A 14,849-nucleotide genomic window follows, 5' to 3' on the forward strand; every position below is an offset into this window, starting at 1 on the left:
AAACGGGTGGCACTGGGATGCCCCCCACGTCCACTCCCCCAGCGAGGCCTGGCTCGCAGGGAGACCTCGCTCCTTCTCCGGCTCCGCATCGGCTGCAGCTGGACGGCAGCACGCAGCCACCGACTAGGACGAGCGACGTCCCCGGCCTGCTCTTCCTCCGGGGAGCCGGAGACCATCGAGCATCTCCTGCTGGCCTGCCCGGCGTACCTCCAGCAGCGGGGCCCACTCCTGCAGGAGTTCCGCCGCCTGGGCCTCCCCTCTGGCAAGGAGGAAGACCTCCTCTTCCCCGGCCGACACCACCTTCCTGCACTTCGAGGCGTCGTGGAGTACCTTGACTCGTCAGGGCTCTCCGCACGCCTCTAAGACATCATTTCTGCAAGCGGGACGGCCTCGCGGCCTCCCATCCCACCCCGGGCCTAACAGGTCCGGAACAACACCCCCTGCAGTCTCTGCGGCACACCAAGGCCTTCCATCCCGGCCTGATACGTGCCGCCACAGCCTGCCGGTTTTGCTTCGCCCAGCCATGGCGACTCCACCCTATCCTCCTTTCTCCCCCACTTACCCCTTCCCGTTGGCGCTGAGCCGTGCTCCCTCAAGGGCTGCAGAAGATAGCGTCAACATTTACCCTTTCCACATGAACCACTTACTACTACTACGACGATTTCATCTCCACTGACGTCATACGGAACCTCACGCAACGGCGACGGCGACGACGACGGCGACGCCGACGGCAGAAATCTGCTTTGGAGTGTCCATATAATTGCTATCGCCATAAAACAAATTGTAGCAGGACCAACGAGGCAACGCGCAGAGGTGCTGCAGACGCCAACAGCGCTTCTCGGTTGCTCCGCATTAGCGCCGAAGGCTCGCGGTGTCCGTTACTGCAGCGGGCGCCTCTGGCGGCGGCTCCGCTGAGCTCCCACCAGCTGCCACGGCCGGGCTCGACTGGCGCGCGCGCTCGCTTCTTACGGCCTTCTCACCCGTCGGAGAAACAATGGGAGAGTTTTTCAGCACGTTTCGCCGCCCGTCGGCGGTAGGGGCGCTGCGACCCTGACCCTTCTTCCCATGCTCCGCGTACATGCGCTTGCCTTCGCGCTCGCACGATGGTTTTCCCGCGCATTTTATTCGGTGATCTGTCAGTGTTGTTCAGTATGCAGTGATTTGTGGGCTCCTGAAGACGGTCGTACGCGCTGCCACAGCCAAGACTTGGCGCCGTTCATTTCACATCGGTATATAACTGCTGTGTGATGGTGTATTGCTGTCTTCCGTATTGCAAGACCCGTTCCGGGAAAACACCCGGTGTTTCTTTTCACCAGTTCCCAAGCAATGATCGAGTTTCTAGCCCGAGTTTCTAGCGCTTTTGGACAACATAGCGTCAACTAATAAAGGGGAATTATAAGATGGACATAGCAAAGATCGTAGCCTTCTCCTCCGGATACGCTACTCGGCAAATACATAATTTCACTATAACTCCTTTTTCCTCACGCAGCAACTCTTTAAGCATTCTTTTTTTCCGCGTACAATAGTGGACTGGAACCAGCTAAAAAATGACGTCGTCTCTGCGCCAACATTAACTTTTTTTATCATGTTTACGGTGACATTATTTTGTTTGTGCCATGTTTCCAGTGACAGTGTTTTACTTCTTTGGTGTAACGTTGCGTGTGCCCAACCTGTACGTTTTGTATTCATTCAAATAACGGTTTTTTTTATTAACCTGTGCATTTTCTGTACATACCAATGTATTCGTTATGCTTGTACCACCCTGCTAAAATCACGGCATGGTGATTGCAGTATTTATAAAATAAAACAAATAAATAAATAATAGCGTTTTCTTTTTCGAGAAAGCCTCCGAACACCTACCACGCAGGAGTGTACTAGAAGTACTCGAAAGAGCAGTCCAGCCCTAGTATACAAAGCGCTCCCACCTTGAGCTGCCCTGAAGGTGTTGACGACAGTTATGCGATACGATCCGCAAATCTAATTTCCGAGAAGTTTCTGAGAATACTCCGTCTAAATCAGTCAAACCAACTGACTGACGAAAACGACAAGCCTTCGGCCTCTGTACACAAGCGGCCAAGGAAACACTTTAGATTGTAATTGTGAATAAGACACATTTGTGAGCTACTGTGTCCGCAAGAGTTTTCGCCTGAAAGTATGGCAATCATTGTAAGTACATATGAGCAATAAATATTATTTTCATTCCTCAAAATGCATTTGATGGCGGAGAGCTGTTCTCCCGGCGCATGCATCCCCAGTGAATTTAAGAAGCTCGATGCATTAATACGGTTACACTGCATCCATTTATAAGAAGCCTAGATGAACCATTTACGCGTCCTCTACAATTAGGCGACTTGTTCTTGAATGCACGGTGAGGTAAGAAGCGCGCCCGACCCAATCTTCCAGCGTTGCGCGCGCTGCACAGATCGGCTGGGAACAGCAGAGCAATGTTAAATGTTAAAGCCCCTTGATGTTAGAAAGTAGCGACACGCTTTGATCTACGCCGCAACACCCTCGCCGGCGCGGTCAACCTCCTCTTTTTCTCCCCCTCTTTCGCGGAGGCAGCGCATCCGCCACGCTGAATGGCTGCGGCGCTCGAGACTACCCCGTCAGGTGACCCTGACGTCACGAAAACGGCGCGAAACTTGCTTTCGCGCGCCTTTAGTTTCTCCCGCTCGCCATGAGCAGTCCAAGTGGTGGTCGCCCTGCCGCTCCGAACGTGTGTTTCCCAAGTTTTTCCATCCTTTCGTAGGAATCTGAGATTCGTTCTCCGTGAAAATGCCTTGCTGCTGCGCGTTTCAATGCAGTAACAGGCCAGAGAAAGGGCAAGCCTTATTTTATATCCCCCGAGGTGAACGGAATGTCGTGCGTCGGAAGCAGTGGCTCCTCGGGAGAAGGGATTTCGCCCCTTCTAAGCACGCCGTTTTTGCGAGGTGAATGTTGCAGCTTTCCTCATATTTGTGGATGAAGTTGCATGGAGATTTTAATGCTCTTCGCATAGCCGGACTCTTCGTTCAGTTTAATACAGAGCACCGATAACTGTGTATATAGTTTTTTTTTAATTGAGTCGGCGGAAATTTTCGTTGACTCTTCGAGCCGTGACAAAGCTTTTTGTGTTTTCGCGCGTGCGTTAGTTTTCAAATGTATGTAATTTGTGAGTTAATGCCTGCACCTCATATTTGTAGTTGTGTGCGTGTGTGTGCGCGTGCTTGTGTATGTGCGTGCTTGTGTGCGTGTATGTGTGTGCATGTATGTATGTGCGCGTGTGTGTGTGTGCGTGTGATCCTTGCGCCTGATACTTGTGAAGCCAAGGAACTATTTTACTCTTATTGCGTGCTTATTGTACCTTTGCAAAGTTTCAATACTGCGAGCATTTTTTTCTTTATTTACTTTATGTTGCGAAGGCATGAACCGCAATATATAGGTAGATAAGTGGTATTATGTATTATTCGCGCATGCTCATTAAGTACAAGCCACGCGCTTCTGATAATCTCCCTCAATTCTGATAAACTTGACATCTTGAAGTCTAAGTTAATTATCAAGTGCCAGTCTTAGCAGTTTCCGTGTAAGCAATCAGCTTTTTTTTTTTTTGAGAGATAGAGACTTAGGTTACTCCCACACGTTTTGGAATGTAATTTCTTGTCGTTTCATAGTGACGGAATACAGGCGCGTGTGTAAAGTTCTATGTTGGCTGTTTCGCAAACACAGCACGTATTTCGCACAGTGGCATTGGTACAAAGGCTTTTGGTCCACTCATTTTGGCGAATTCACTTTAAGTAAACTATCACATTTCTTCTTGGTTACCTTCTCTGAGCCTTTTAAGAGCGAAGATAGTGAACCAAATTCTCGTTTATACTCTACGCTGCTTATATTCTTACTATTCTTACACCGTGTATGCACCCAATACACCTCCGCGTTACGGACAACCCAAGTGGCGACGTAGAGGTAAATAGCTCAGCCACTGCTTGGTACTCATTTTTTCGGAGCGCTTCCGCTTGTATTTATCGAAGCGTCCTAAAAAAATGGCACGACGTTCTATCGGAAACGTACTTTCATCAGGACAGTTTCACAAGGGATAAATTCCCATACAACGCTTCAAAGGGCCGAATAAACAAGCGCGCGCATTGATTCTAATGCGGCTGCAGCGAGCCACTGGAGGGTTCAGCGCCGCGCCGGCCCAGTGAGGGGAGAAATCCGAGGAGAATTGAGGAGGAAAGCGCGCGCGTGGGGGAGAGTGTCGCTACTTTCTAACATCAAGGGGCTTTAGTTAAATGTGGGGTCGCAGCGCCCCCCTCCAAGCAGCGGCGATAGGCATGAACTAGCCCCGATGCGAAGGCCGTAAGAAGCGAGCGCACGCGCCAGTCGAGCCCGGCCGTGCAGCTGCGCGCTACTTCGCATGCGCCGTGACGTCATCCCGGCGTTTCGTCTGCTTCGCGCCGCCCGTAGACTGTGCATAGCTTTCGCCCCACTACGTGTGCTCGGACTGCAAGTGCTTCGCGAGGCGTTCCCCGATGCCACGGACTACGAATTGCTTGTACACTTTGTATGCGATGACCAGCTAGGAACCCATCAGCTCGGCTGTGTCTTTAGCCTTGCGCCACTAGTGCAAGTTACCCCGATTTGTTTCTGGGCGCTGATTGATCCGAAGATTTACCGGTGGTTTCATCTCGTGCACCATCGAGGTGCGACGCCTGCGACGCCACTGGCGACGCTGCTCATCACGTCAGCGTTGTGAAACGCCTGGTAGCTACCAGGGCGCTGTTTCTTCTACCTAACAGGACTGATTGAAAAAATTTGTCGCAGTTTCACCCGAAAGGCGAAGGATCAATTGCGATAGCAAATTAGTAGAGAGCTATACGGAGTAAGGATAGTAGTTTTATCAGCTGTATAAACTTGGACATGCAGCAGACCAGCAACGCGCAGAACTGTTGTCGACGACGTCGGTGTTTTGCCCGCGTTCGCACCAAACGCGCACGGCGTTGATGATTGTTGCCAGGGCCTCTGGGGGTGGCTCGGAGGTTTTCGACGAGATCAGAACGGAAAACTCGTCGAGCAGCGTCGCCTCGCCTCGCAACGTTTTTATATAAATAAGCATTTCATGTCGCAGCTAAACGTCGCCTCCGCTCTGTCCCTGCCTCCCTCCCGTCCCCCACGGCCTTTCGCGCGACGGAAGAAGTCGGGTTTGCTCTGTCTCTCTCTCTCTCTCTCTCTCTCTCTCTATATATATATATATATATATAGAGAGAGAGATAGAGAGAGAGAGAGCAAACCCGACTTGGGCTTTCGCGCGACGGAAGAAGTCGGGTTTGCTCTCTCTCTCTCTCTCTCTCTATATATATATATATATATATATAGAGAGAGAGAGAGAGAGCAAACCCGACTTCTTCCGTCGCGCGGAAGAATATATATATATATATATATATTATATATATATATATATATATGGTGATTGTAAAGGCGGAAAGAGACGATTACTTCTGCAGCCCTTCGGGGAGCACTATGCAGAACACGCGTTTGCTCGACCTGCCCTCGCTCTCCGTGAAAGCACGCGTCCCTCGCGCCCTTTCACTCGCACATACAGCGTCCAGAGCACGGCGAAGATTTCATAGCCGTTGACGTCATACATAACCTCACGGCGACGGCGACGGCAGAAATCTGCTTTGGAGTGACCACATAATTGCTATCGTAATAAAACCTGTTGTGATGTATATTGTGTGGCCGTGATGCGAAGAAAAGGAAACGCGTGGCCATGACAGTGATATTAAAGCGAAAAAAAAACGCAGAAAGCTAATAGATATACACACACACAGTCGCTGGATTTACGACTCATTTGCTGATGCAATCATGTACTTTTGAACACCGCGTTTCGTCCGCAAGCAGATATACAGAAGAAGGAAACCAATCAGACACATTGTAGAAGTCAAGCAAACCCTGATAAATACCGCCATTCTTTCTCTGTGATGAGCACGGATAAGCCGCTTATGCAAACCCGCTCGTTCCTTTTTTTATAAACGCTTCAACCAATTCGCGCTCATGCTTGGATTTCCCCCTGCTGATGATGGTTGCGTTGCGAAACAAAATCGAACAGCGGTTACAATCTTTCACATGGAAAGCCACAAGAAGTAGTTTAATGATTGGAAAATGTAGAGAGGTCGCCCGGGAAATGGAGCATCTGGCCTTGCTCGCTGTGCCCGATCGCAGCGTGTTGTCGTGTTCCCCGAGGCGTCGTACATTTAAGCACTGCCCCGTCTGGCCGATATGTGCTTTCCTACGTGGTGTTCCCACAAACCATGAGGATTGATTAAACCACCCCCACCGCGCCCTTAGTGAACTCGGTTTGGTGCTTGGTTTTGCAGGCTGAATCTTGTCCACAGCCAGAGATGCGGGCGCAAAGGTCTTAACACCGAATTTTTTGGAACACACTTGTCAGCTCGTGGGAAATTTTATGCCAGTAGGGGATCACCTGAATGCTTCTTGTCTCTTCTAATGGGCGATCTGAATTCTCACATGCTTTCTTCATTTTTCTTGCCAAAGTATTACCTACCGTCAACAGCACTGACGAAGGGAAACCGGCAGCTTTTAGCCGATCCACCCGCTCCGAAACACTTTGCTGCATAACGTGCGGGTAATTTTCTTCAGTGCGTACATGAAACACATATGGTATTCGCTGTTTTTTTTTGTCGCTTTAAAACATCAGCTACGAGCCCAGCAATTCACGCTTCTAAGCCACGAGAGTGATAGCGGGACGGCTGGCGCTTAGGCATGGTGCGGCCCGCGCTGTCGCACTCGCCCAAAGAAGTGTTTGTGGCAGGTCTGAGCTGCTCATTTGTACCTTTCAGTGGACTGCTGCGTGTGACAACATCCATGCCAACTATGCAGCAGCAATGTGCAACCGATAGCTTGAAGACACAATATGCAACACCGAAGGACAGTCGACTTCGTGATGTGAATATGAACCTATCCGCAATCGTGTCGACGGACACTGGTGACCCTATGGACGTGCAGCCCTCTGGCGGTTCGGCGAATCCAGCCAAGCGAGGTCCCCCTGTCAACTTGCTTCAACAAGACGCCATCGCACCGGAGTAACCGGAGAAAAAGGTAAGGGCCACCCCAGATAATTCCTCCACGCCACCCTCTACGCCCGCTCCCTCTCAGTCTTACGCAACGCCTACCCGTTCTCAATGCTATCGAGTTCATATACGCCCCCTTTCATGCTACGACATAACTTCAGTAGCCACAAAATATGTCCAAAGGGTCATCGACCAATCTCTTGAAACCGCTGGATACAAAGGGTTGGCAGCATATAAATTACCAACTCGATCACTCTGCACTTGGCATCTCTCTGTGATGTGCAGAAAATGTGCACTTTAACATCTATCCCGTTGAAAGAAGATCAGCACCTACCTGTGCAGTGCTACTTTGCATCGGGCCTAATATATAGATGTGTGGTGTCTATGACATTGACCCAGAAGACACCCCTGAGATAATAAGTCGTGAATTCACGACCACGACACACAGGGTGCTCGCGGCCAGACTCATGGGCAAAAGCCGTACTTTCTCAGTGACGCTACAGGGCCCCCAGTGTATTCCAGAACGGTTTTAGCACTATGGTTGTACATTGCCATCTAAACCCTACCTCCCTCGGGCAATATTCTGCTACCGCTCCTTTCTACGTGGACATATGCAGGCATTTTGCCCACAGCGTACTATTGACCTAGAAAAGCTCACACCAGAAGGCCAGCCACGATATCGATGTGGCTTATCTAAATCAGATGATCACGATATGACAAGCGCGAATTGCCCGACTAAACAGAAGGCCGCAGCGCGGATACGAAAAGCTATACCAAAAACGAGTATAGTAACAACTCACAATCGTTATGAGGTTCTCACAGAAGAGCCAGAAATGCTCATGGCAGAAGAAGCAGAAGCCCCGGAAACACAACTGTATTCTTCTGCTCTTATACGTGGCAAGTAGTCGCAGACAAAGAAACAGAAATTACTGGAACCTCTGTATCTGTCACATCATGACCATGATGACATGGACGTTCGGATAGACGCACTGGCCAGATAGATTGAGCAATTACGCGAATATAAACAATTGGTAATTCTGTGGTGTCAGAAAACAGGACCAACACGTAACGCATCAACCAGTGCGAATGCCACTGTTACGCGTGGATCCCGTCCGGCACAACAGGTAAACCAAGCTGTTTGGAATAGCAGTTTTACATCAACTTGCTCAACTAACATTGCTCATTCAGGATTGCCTGCATGATGGCGAATTCTCTGCAGCAGCTGTCACAGGATGGAATTCTACAGTGGAATTGTCGTGGCCTAAGCTCCAAGTTAGGAGAAATTAAAACTAAGCTTAAATACAATAAGCTACATGTATGGGCACTGCTTACTCGAGATCACAATAAGCTATGGTCCCTGTCCAATTTTAATGAGTATCATAACCCATCTATTAGAGATAGACGTGCTACTACAATGACTACAGCTCCGGGAAAAGCTGCAGAATATGTATCATCGCATATTGCTCACACAGTGATTGATCTGGAGCCATGGTGTAGTGGTAATCAAGAAGTTGTCGGGGTCCTGACACGACCATTGAAGACTCCTGTCATTATAGTGTTATTCTCCGCCAGACAACAGCCCACGCGTTTGAACTTGGAGTGGATAGCCCATCTATGGGCTACGTGCTCGTGAATTCCTATTCTCGTGGGTGGAGACTTCAATGCTCCACATACAGATTGGGGATACAAGTACAATTCCCGAAAAAGAAGTGCAGTTAAAAACATCATGAGCGATGCCACTTTTACACTGTTGAACCATCACGCTGTGTCTACTTGTGCTGAACCCGGAGTATCTAGAACACTTGCTTCAGACTTCACGTGGTGGGTGGGTCCTGCAATGCCGCAGCGGCGGGTCGAACTAGATACACAGGGCAGGGATCATATACCAATAATGATTGGTGTGCACAAAACGTGCATAAAGAAAATTTGACGACGAGTAACAGTCCCGAATTGGGATAAGTTTCGGGAATCATCGATTCATAAAGTACCTTCAGAGCCATCGGGATTTCGTCCTGCTTTGCAATAACTGCTCCGGAGTAACACCACTGGAACCAAAGTTGACGAGGAACAATTTCAACCGGATCTCGCTCCTTTGCAACTTTCGGCAAAGCGACGTCAGGGAGAAGTGTCTGCGTCGAGGAATCCCGATGTACCAGGTAGCTGTGCACGTGCTAACCTATAGCGGCTAAGGCGCATCGGCACGAAAATCAACTTTCTCGACGACGATGGTATGATTGGTGCGAGAACCTTGGATCTGGCATTGGAAAACCAGCACTTTGTCGTATACGTTCCCGTCAATGTAACGCGGTCATAAGCAACCTGACTCTGCAGCGAGCGTTAGGTTACCGATGCAGAATTCTCCACATGAATTTGCAGAACATGCAGCTAGAGCGTTTCTCCCCGAAGTACGATCGTGCGTCACCTATAAACTGCCCCGAAATTTGATTATTCTGACACAACTGCCAAATCTGAAATGTCCAGCCCTTTCAACATGGCCTAACTAATTTCAGCGATTGAACATTCGAAGAAACGAACAACGCATGGTCCCGATGGTATTCCTTATGATGTTTTCAGAACATGGAAATAGCAGCTCTTGCCGCATTTCTTCAGGCTATTAATAAAGTATGGGAGTCTGGAAACGTTCCACATGATTGGAAGCATTCAACTGTTGTCCCGATTCCAAACCAAGGAAAGTCTCCAAATAACCTGCAGTCTTTACACCCAATTTAACTAACTTCAACTGTCTCCAAGCTCTCTGAAAAGATGCTTGCCACACGTGTTTCCTGGTGGCTTGAACGCCGTGATAAATATCATCCTGCTCAAATTGGATTCCGTCCTTACTTGGAACTGAAGACGGACTTTCTATCTTATCAGATGATGTTTTACAGATTTCACCACACAGTCACGCTGTGCGCACGGTAGTAGCAACAGACATCTCGAAAGCTTATGACAATATGGACCACGAAATCATTATTACCAGCCTCATCGAACTGGTACTTCCACCGCGGGTCATAATATTTGACTACTCAGTTCCTCAGAATCGCACGTTCGCAATTAGATTATATGGAAGGTAAGACGGATGCTTCACATCGAACAGAGGAGTCCCACAAGGTCCGCCTTTTCCTCCTCTTCTGTTCAACGTTGCTCTAATACCTCTAGCCGGGCAACTACACCGGATTCCAGACGTGAAGTTTTTAATCTATGCGGATGACGTCACTTTGTGGTCCGTGCATGACGATGTATCTCGACAAACTCAACAGCTTCAAGAAGCCCTTGATGTTCTGCACAACTGCGCTCGGAAGCTGGGTTGGACATTTACGCCCAAAAATAAAGCTATGTTGTGGCGGCAAACAAGAAAGGACGCACAAGAATCGCGCAGCACCTCTTTACATTTAGACTCGGTGCAGTAACATCCTTGAGGCTTCTGAGGTCCGCATACTGGGTCTCGATATTCACCGCTCCGGCAGTGGTCACACTGCTCCGTAAAATCAGACAGAGTTCGACAAAAACCTTCACCTTATTTGTCGCGTTACAGCAATAACAGCTGGAGCTCGTACTGACGTAGCTCGACGGCTAGTACGTGCAGTCTTGCAGCCACGAATTTTATATCAGACACAATTTCAAGGGCTGACTTTTGCACAGTTGGCACAGTTGGAGACGATTAATCGCGATGCTATGCGCAAATAGCAGCACTGCCCCGCATCATTCCGATACTAATCTTACATGAACATGCCCAGCTCAACACAATTGCAGAGCTAATTTTGCAACGCGAAAAAGCACGTGAAATAAAACAGCAACTTGTCCCGGCTGTCGCTGCGCGGCATGCTCATTTTCAACGCGGCTCTCGGGTTGACAATCAGCTGTATCCAATGCCTCTCTAGGAATTCACCAGCATCACAACTAATAAGCCAACGAAGTTACGACGTAGCGATAACAACGGGTATTATTGACGAACACAATATCCATCGGTGTATTATGCGCTAACTCTTGCAAAGTCTATACGGATGCTCCTATTCTCCCAGACAGCGGGAGGACATCATTCCTCAGTACTACTCATAATTTCATCAGCGGACACCAGCGTTATTTTTCTACGAAAGCCAGCGCTCTAGTAATGGAACTCCAAGTCATCCACGACGCCGTGCAATAGGCCACATCTAAGCTGCCTACAATCAACAACTAGATATCTTCACTGATTCTTTGGCGGCTATTCAGGAACTCAAGAAGGTTGACAAGGAGATGGAAGTATGCGAGACAATACACATTATGAATTGGAAAACAGCTACTTCTGCAAATGTACACTGGCTTTCAAGGCCATGCAGCCAACCCTCACAACATTGCTGCTGACCAGCAGGCACATTGCCTCGTAATCCAGATCTTCCGTCTATTCCCCTCCCACCTCAACCCCTCAACTCGCTCCGAGCCCATCAAAATTTTCTCCGGCAGAAACACATGCGCTCTTAATCCCCCCGTATGTCTGCTCCCTCCCCCTACACTTACTATGGCAGAGGAAGTTGTGCTTAGGAGGCTTTGGGCCGGGGTGGCCCTTCACCGGCTGTTATGCCAAGGTGTTTAACTGGTCGCATTTAACAATGGGGTGCAAGTGTCCATACTGCTCCGTCACTGTGATGGAAGCAGATGCATACACCTATTACGGACATGTACAGGCTTACAATCGGAACGCTCGCGTCTCCTACTGCAAGGCGGCCCTCAGCTACAGTGTTACAAACAGCTATGACGCTGGATACATGATAACAGTTCCCCCAAAACACTGCTTCAATTCATACACAACCCAGGCCACACAGCACACATATAATGCACTATACACGTCAAGCATTATGCCTTACAACAAGTCTTTTATCGCAATAAAAAATGGGAGAGTGGCGCGCGGCTCGCGAGCGAAGGAGGGTGAAACTATTCGGACGGCAGCTTTTTGACTGGCTGATAGAGTTGCGGGTTTCTTCAACGGGGTGTTCGGCAGCCATGAAGCCCTGGTGAGTCCCGATGTCCCGCTCTGCGCTTGCTGCTCACCGGCTACCAGCGGCCTTTTGGTATTTGATCTGAGGGCCTGGTCGCCAGCGGTGTTCGCGGCCTGGGGCCAAGGAGGCACCCGCCTACGGACCAGGTGATCCGATGTGCTCGTGGCAACAGTGGCTGGCTAGCCACTCAAGTGCACGGCAGTGGCCTCGTGTTCCGCTGACCTGCTGTACAAATCAACAGCTGCTGCCACATCACGGTCTGGTACCAGCCACCTCGGAAGTGCTGGACTCCCGACGGCCTCGCAGAGCACCCGCGACTACAACCGCACGGAAACGACGTCGCACACCGCCGAGTAGGATGGTCGATGTGTGCTTAGGCGCTTAGGAATTCGATACCGGGACTAGTTACACTCATCATTGTTCAATCTGTTTGTAGAGGGGTAAGTTATCGCGTCGGTGTAATATAGTCAGTGTTGCCTATACAAAAGCACTGACTACCATGTCCGTTCTTAAAGCTCATGGGCCCACATCATCTACCTTATCAAACTGGCGGGCCTGCCAGGATCCACTAGTAACATCGCCAGCGCGGAACCCATTCATGCGTGCACACAACACATGATGAACGATTATATATGTTACTGGCTGTGGCCGCGCAGTTAGGCTTTTCTGGAACTGAACTTCGAGTGTGGATTGAGCGAGAACAGGCTAGGCAGAGGGACGAACTGAGAGAGAAGCCAAAGAAGGAGCAGAAACGCAGCTGTTAGCCGACGACAGGCATCGGTTAGTCGACGAGAGGCAGATAAAATCCTGCAGCTGAAGCTCAAGCTTCAAAAAGGGGCTCAGGTGAGCCATCTGCCGCGACAGCACTCGGAACGTCAGCGAACACATCATGCCTCCATCTCCAAAAGTTATTGCCGCTGTTCGACGAGCGACGCAATGATCTCCATGCATATTTACAGAGGTTTGAGCGCGTGAATACTAGACAAGGCTGGTCAAGGAATAAATGGGATGTCGCACTGAGATAGTGTTTAACTGACGAGCACACGCTTTCATTGGGTGTACAACTGCTGAGGACTCGCGTAGACTACAAGAAAGTGAGCAAATCACTACTTCAGTACTTCAGATTGACAGCCCAGAGATGTAAAGATAATTTCGTCAAACCCGGCCAGAAGATGGTAATGCAGGAAGCAGTTAGCCGAGCTCGAGATACTTTAACAACTGCATCGACATGGCTATGTTCCTAAAACGTTTTGCAGTATTCGGAATCATGTTCTAGCTGAGAATTCTTACGTTTCTTTCAACCGAAGCTGGCCGTATTCCTCAAGGAGTGGGAATTAAAGACCTTGTATCCCTTTCAGACTCCACACTGCTTTCTCGAAGCCCAGGGCTTTACCTACATTGGAAGAGTCACAGAGGACCTAAAAGATGTGAAAAAACCGGCTCTTGTACCACAGAACAAACACAGACGAATTCCCTTGCTTTGTCACCGGAAAGGACATAGCGCATAGGGCTCTTGATTGTCGTAACGCACCGAAAGAGTCCGCGACATGCAAGAAATGCGGACGGCTGCAAGATCATATTAAACACAAGTCTGTGTCTTGCGCCATGGTAGATCCACCCATGTTCTTAGTGACAACTTGCAGTCGTCGAAGGACGGTGCTTGGACAAGTAGCGCACGTCTTGAGAGACACGGGCAGCAACACAGCCATTGTACGGCGTGATTTCGTACCCGATTGATACCTGAGCGGGAAATCGCAAGCTTGGGTGAGTTAGGTGAAAAGAACAAGGTCTTTCATATAATAGGTTGAAGAAACTGGAGGAGCGGAATTAGCGTCGGCTCCTCTAGTGTCTACAATAATTGTAGAAACAACTTCAGAAAGAATTCTACAAATTCTCAACCCTAGAAAGAATGCTGTTTTGATTTTGGATGGGAATGCCTGGGAATTGCCCAAAGCAAACATACAAATACACATGCCCTACTTCGTGGGGACGTAAATGCTTTATACAGGAGTAATCCCCTGTACGACCAGGAGTCAAGGAGCCACAGGAGCCAGACCCTGCTTGGAATTACCGTGACGAGTGTCTCCCAAAAGAACTGTATTCGAGCTAATTTACGGCATGGAGGGAAAGTCAACCTTGGTTTCTGCCGTCGCCAGGACGCAGGGAAAAATTCTGACTATGAAGAAAGCCCGCTAATTTGTTCGTTCGAAGTTGCACGAGGTTCCTTGTCGAGAAAAGAAAGAAGTTCCAAGTCTTAAGATCTGCTTTAATAGTATTAGCAGCCGTTTTATTTAGGAGCACACTACGTACCATTTTTCTTAAGAGTCGTCTACTGTAGCCCCATTACCTTCTTTCTAAGGAAGAAACCAGTAATCGCCGTGCCACCCACACTTCGACAACATTGAAAGTTGTTCACGACAGCACCATGGCTGGTCACCCGATGTACTACAGATCGTATTATCAAGATTTCTACTGGCCAGGGATGCATGAAGATATCAAACGGTTTTGTCAAGTCCTGTGAACGGTTTGCAAGTCGCGCCAAGGCAAAGTCGAATTGCTTCATGGGCAGCATGCCTCTCATACGCACCATTCCAGAGAGCTGTTTACCTGATCGCCCGTATCTCCCCGATCAGATAAAGGAAATCTTTATGCGCTTACCCTAATTGGTTTGCTACTCTCTATTTGATGCAGTAGCCTTTCCCAACATCAACGCTGTTAGTATCCCAGATGCCCTACTTGAAATATTTTCCAAAGTGGACAGCCCCTAGACAGTTGTTACCGAGCAACGTAGAAGTTTTACTTCGGA

Source organism: Dermacentor silvarum, chromosome 9 (genome assembly GCF_013339745.2).
Source record: "Dermacentor silvarum isolate Dsil-2018 chromosome 9, BIME_Dsil_1.4, whole genome shotgun sequence".
NCBI classification, from domain to species: Eukaryota; Metazoa; Arthropoda; class Arachnida; order Ixodida; family Ixodidae; genus Dermacentor; species Dermacentor silvarum.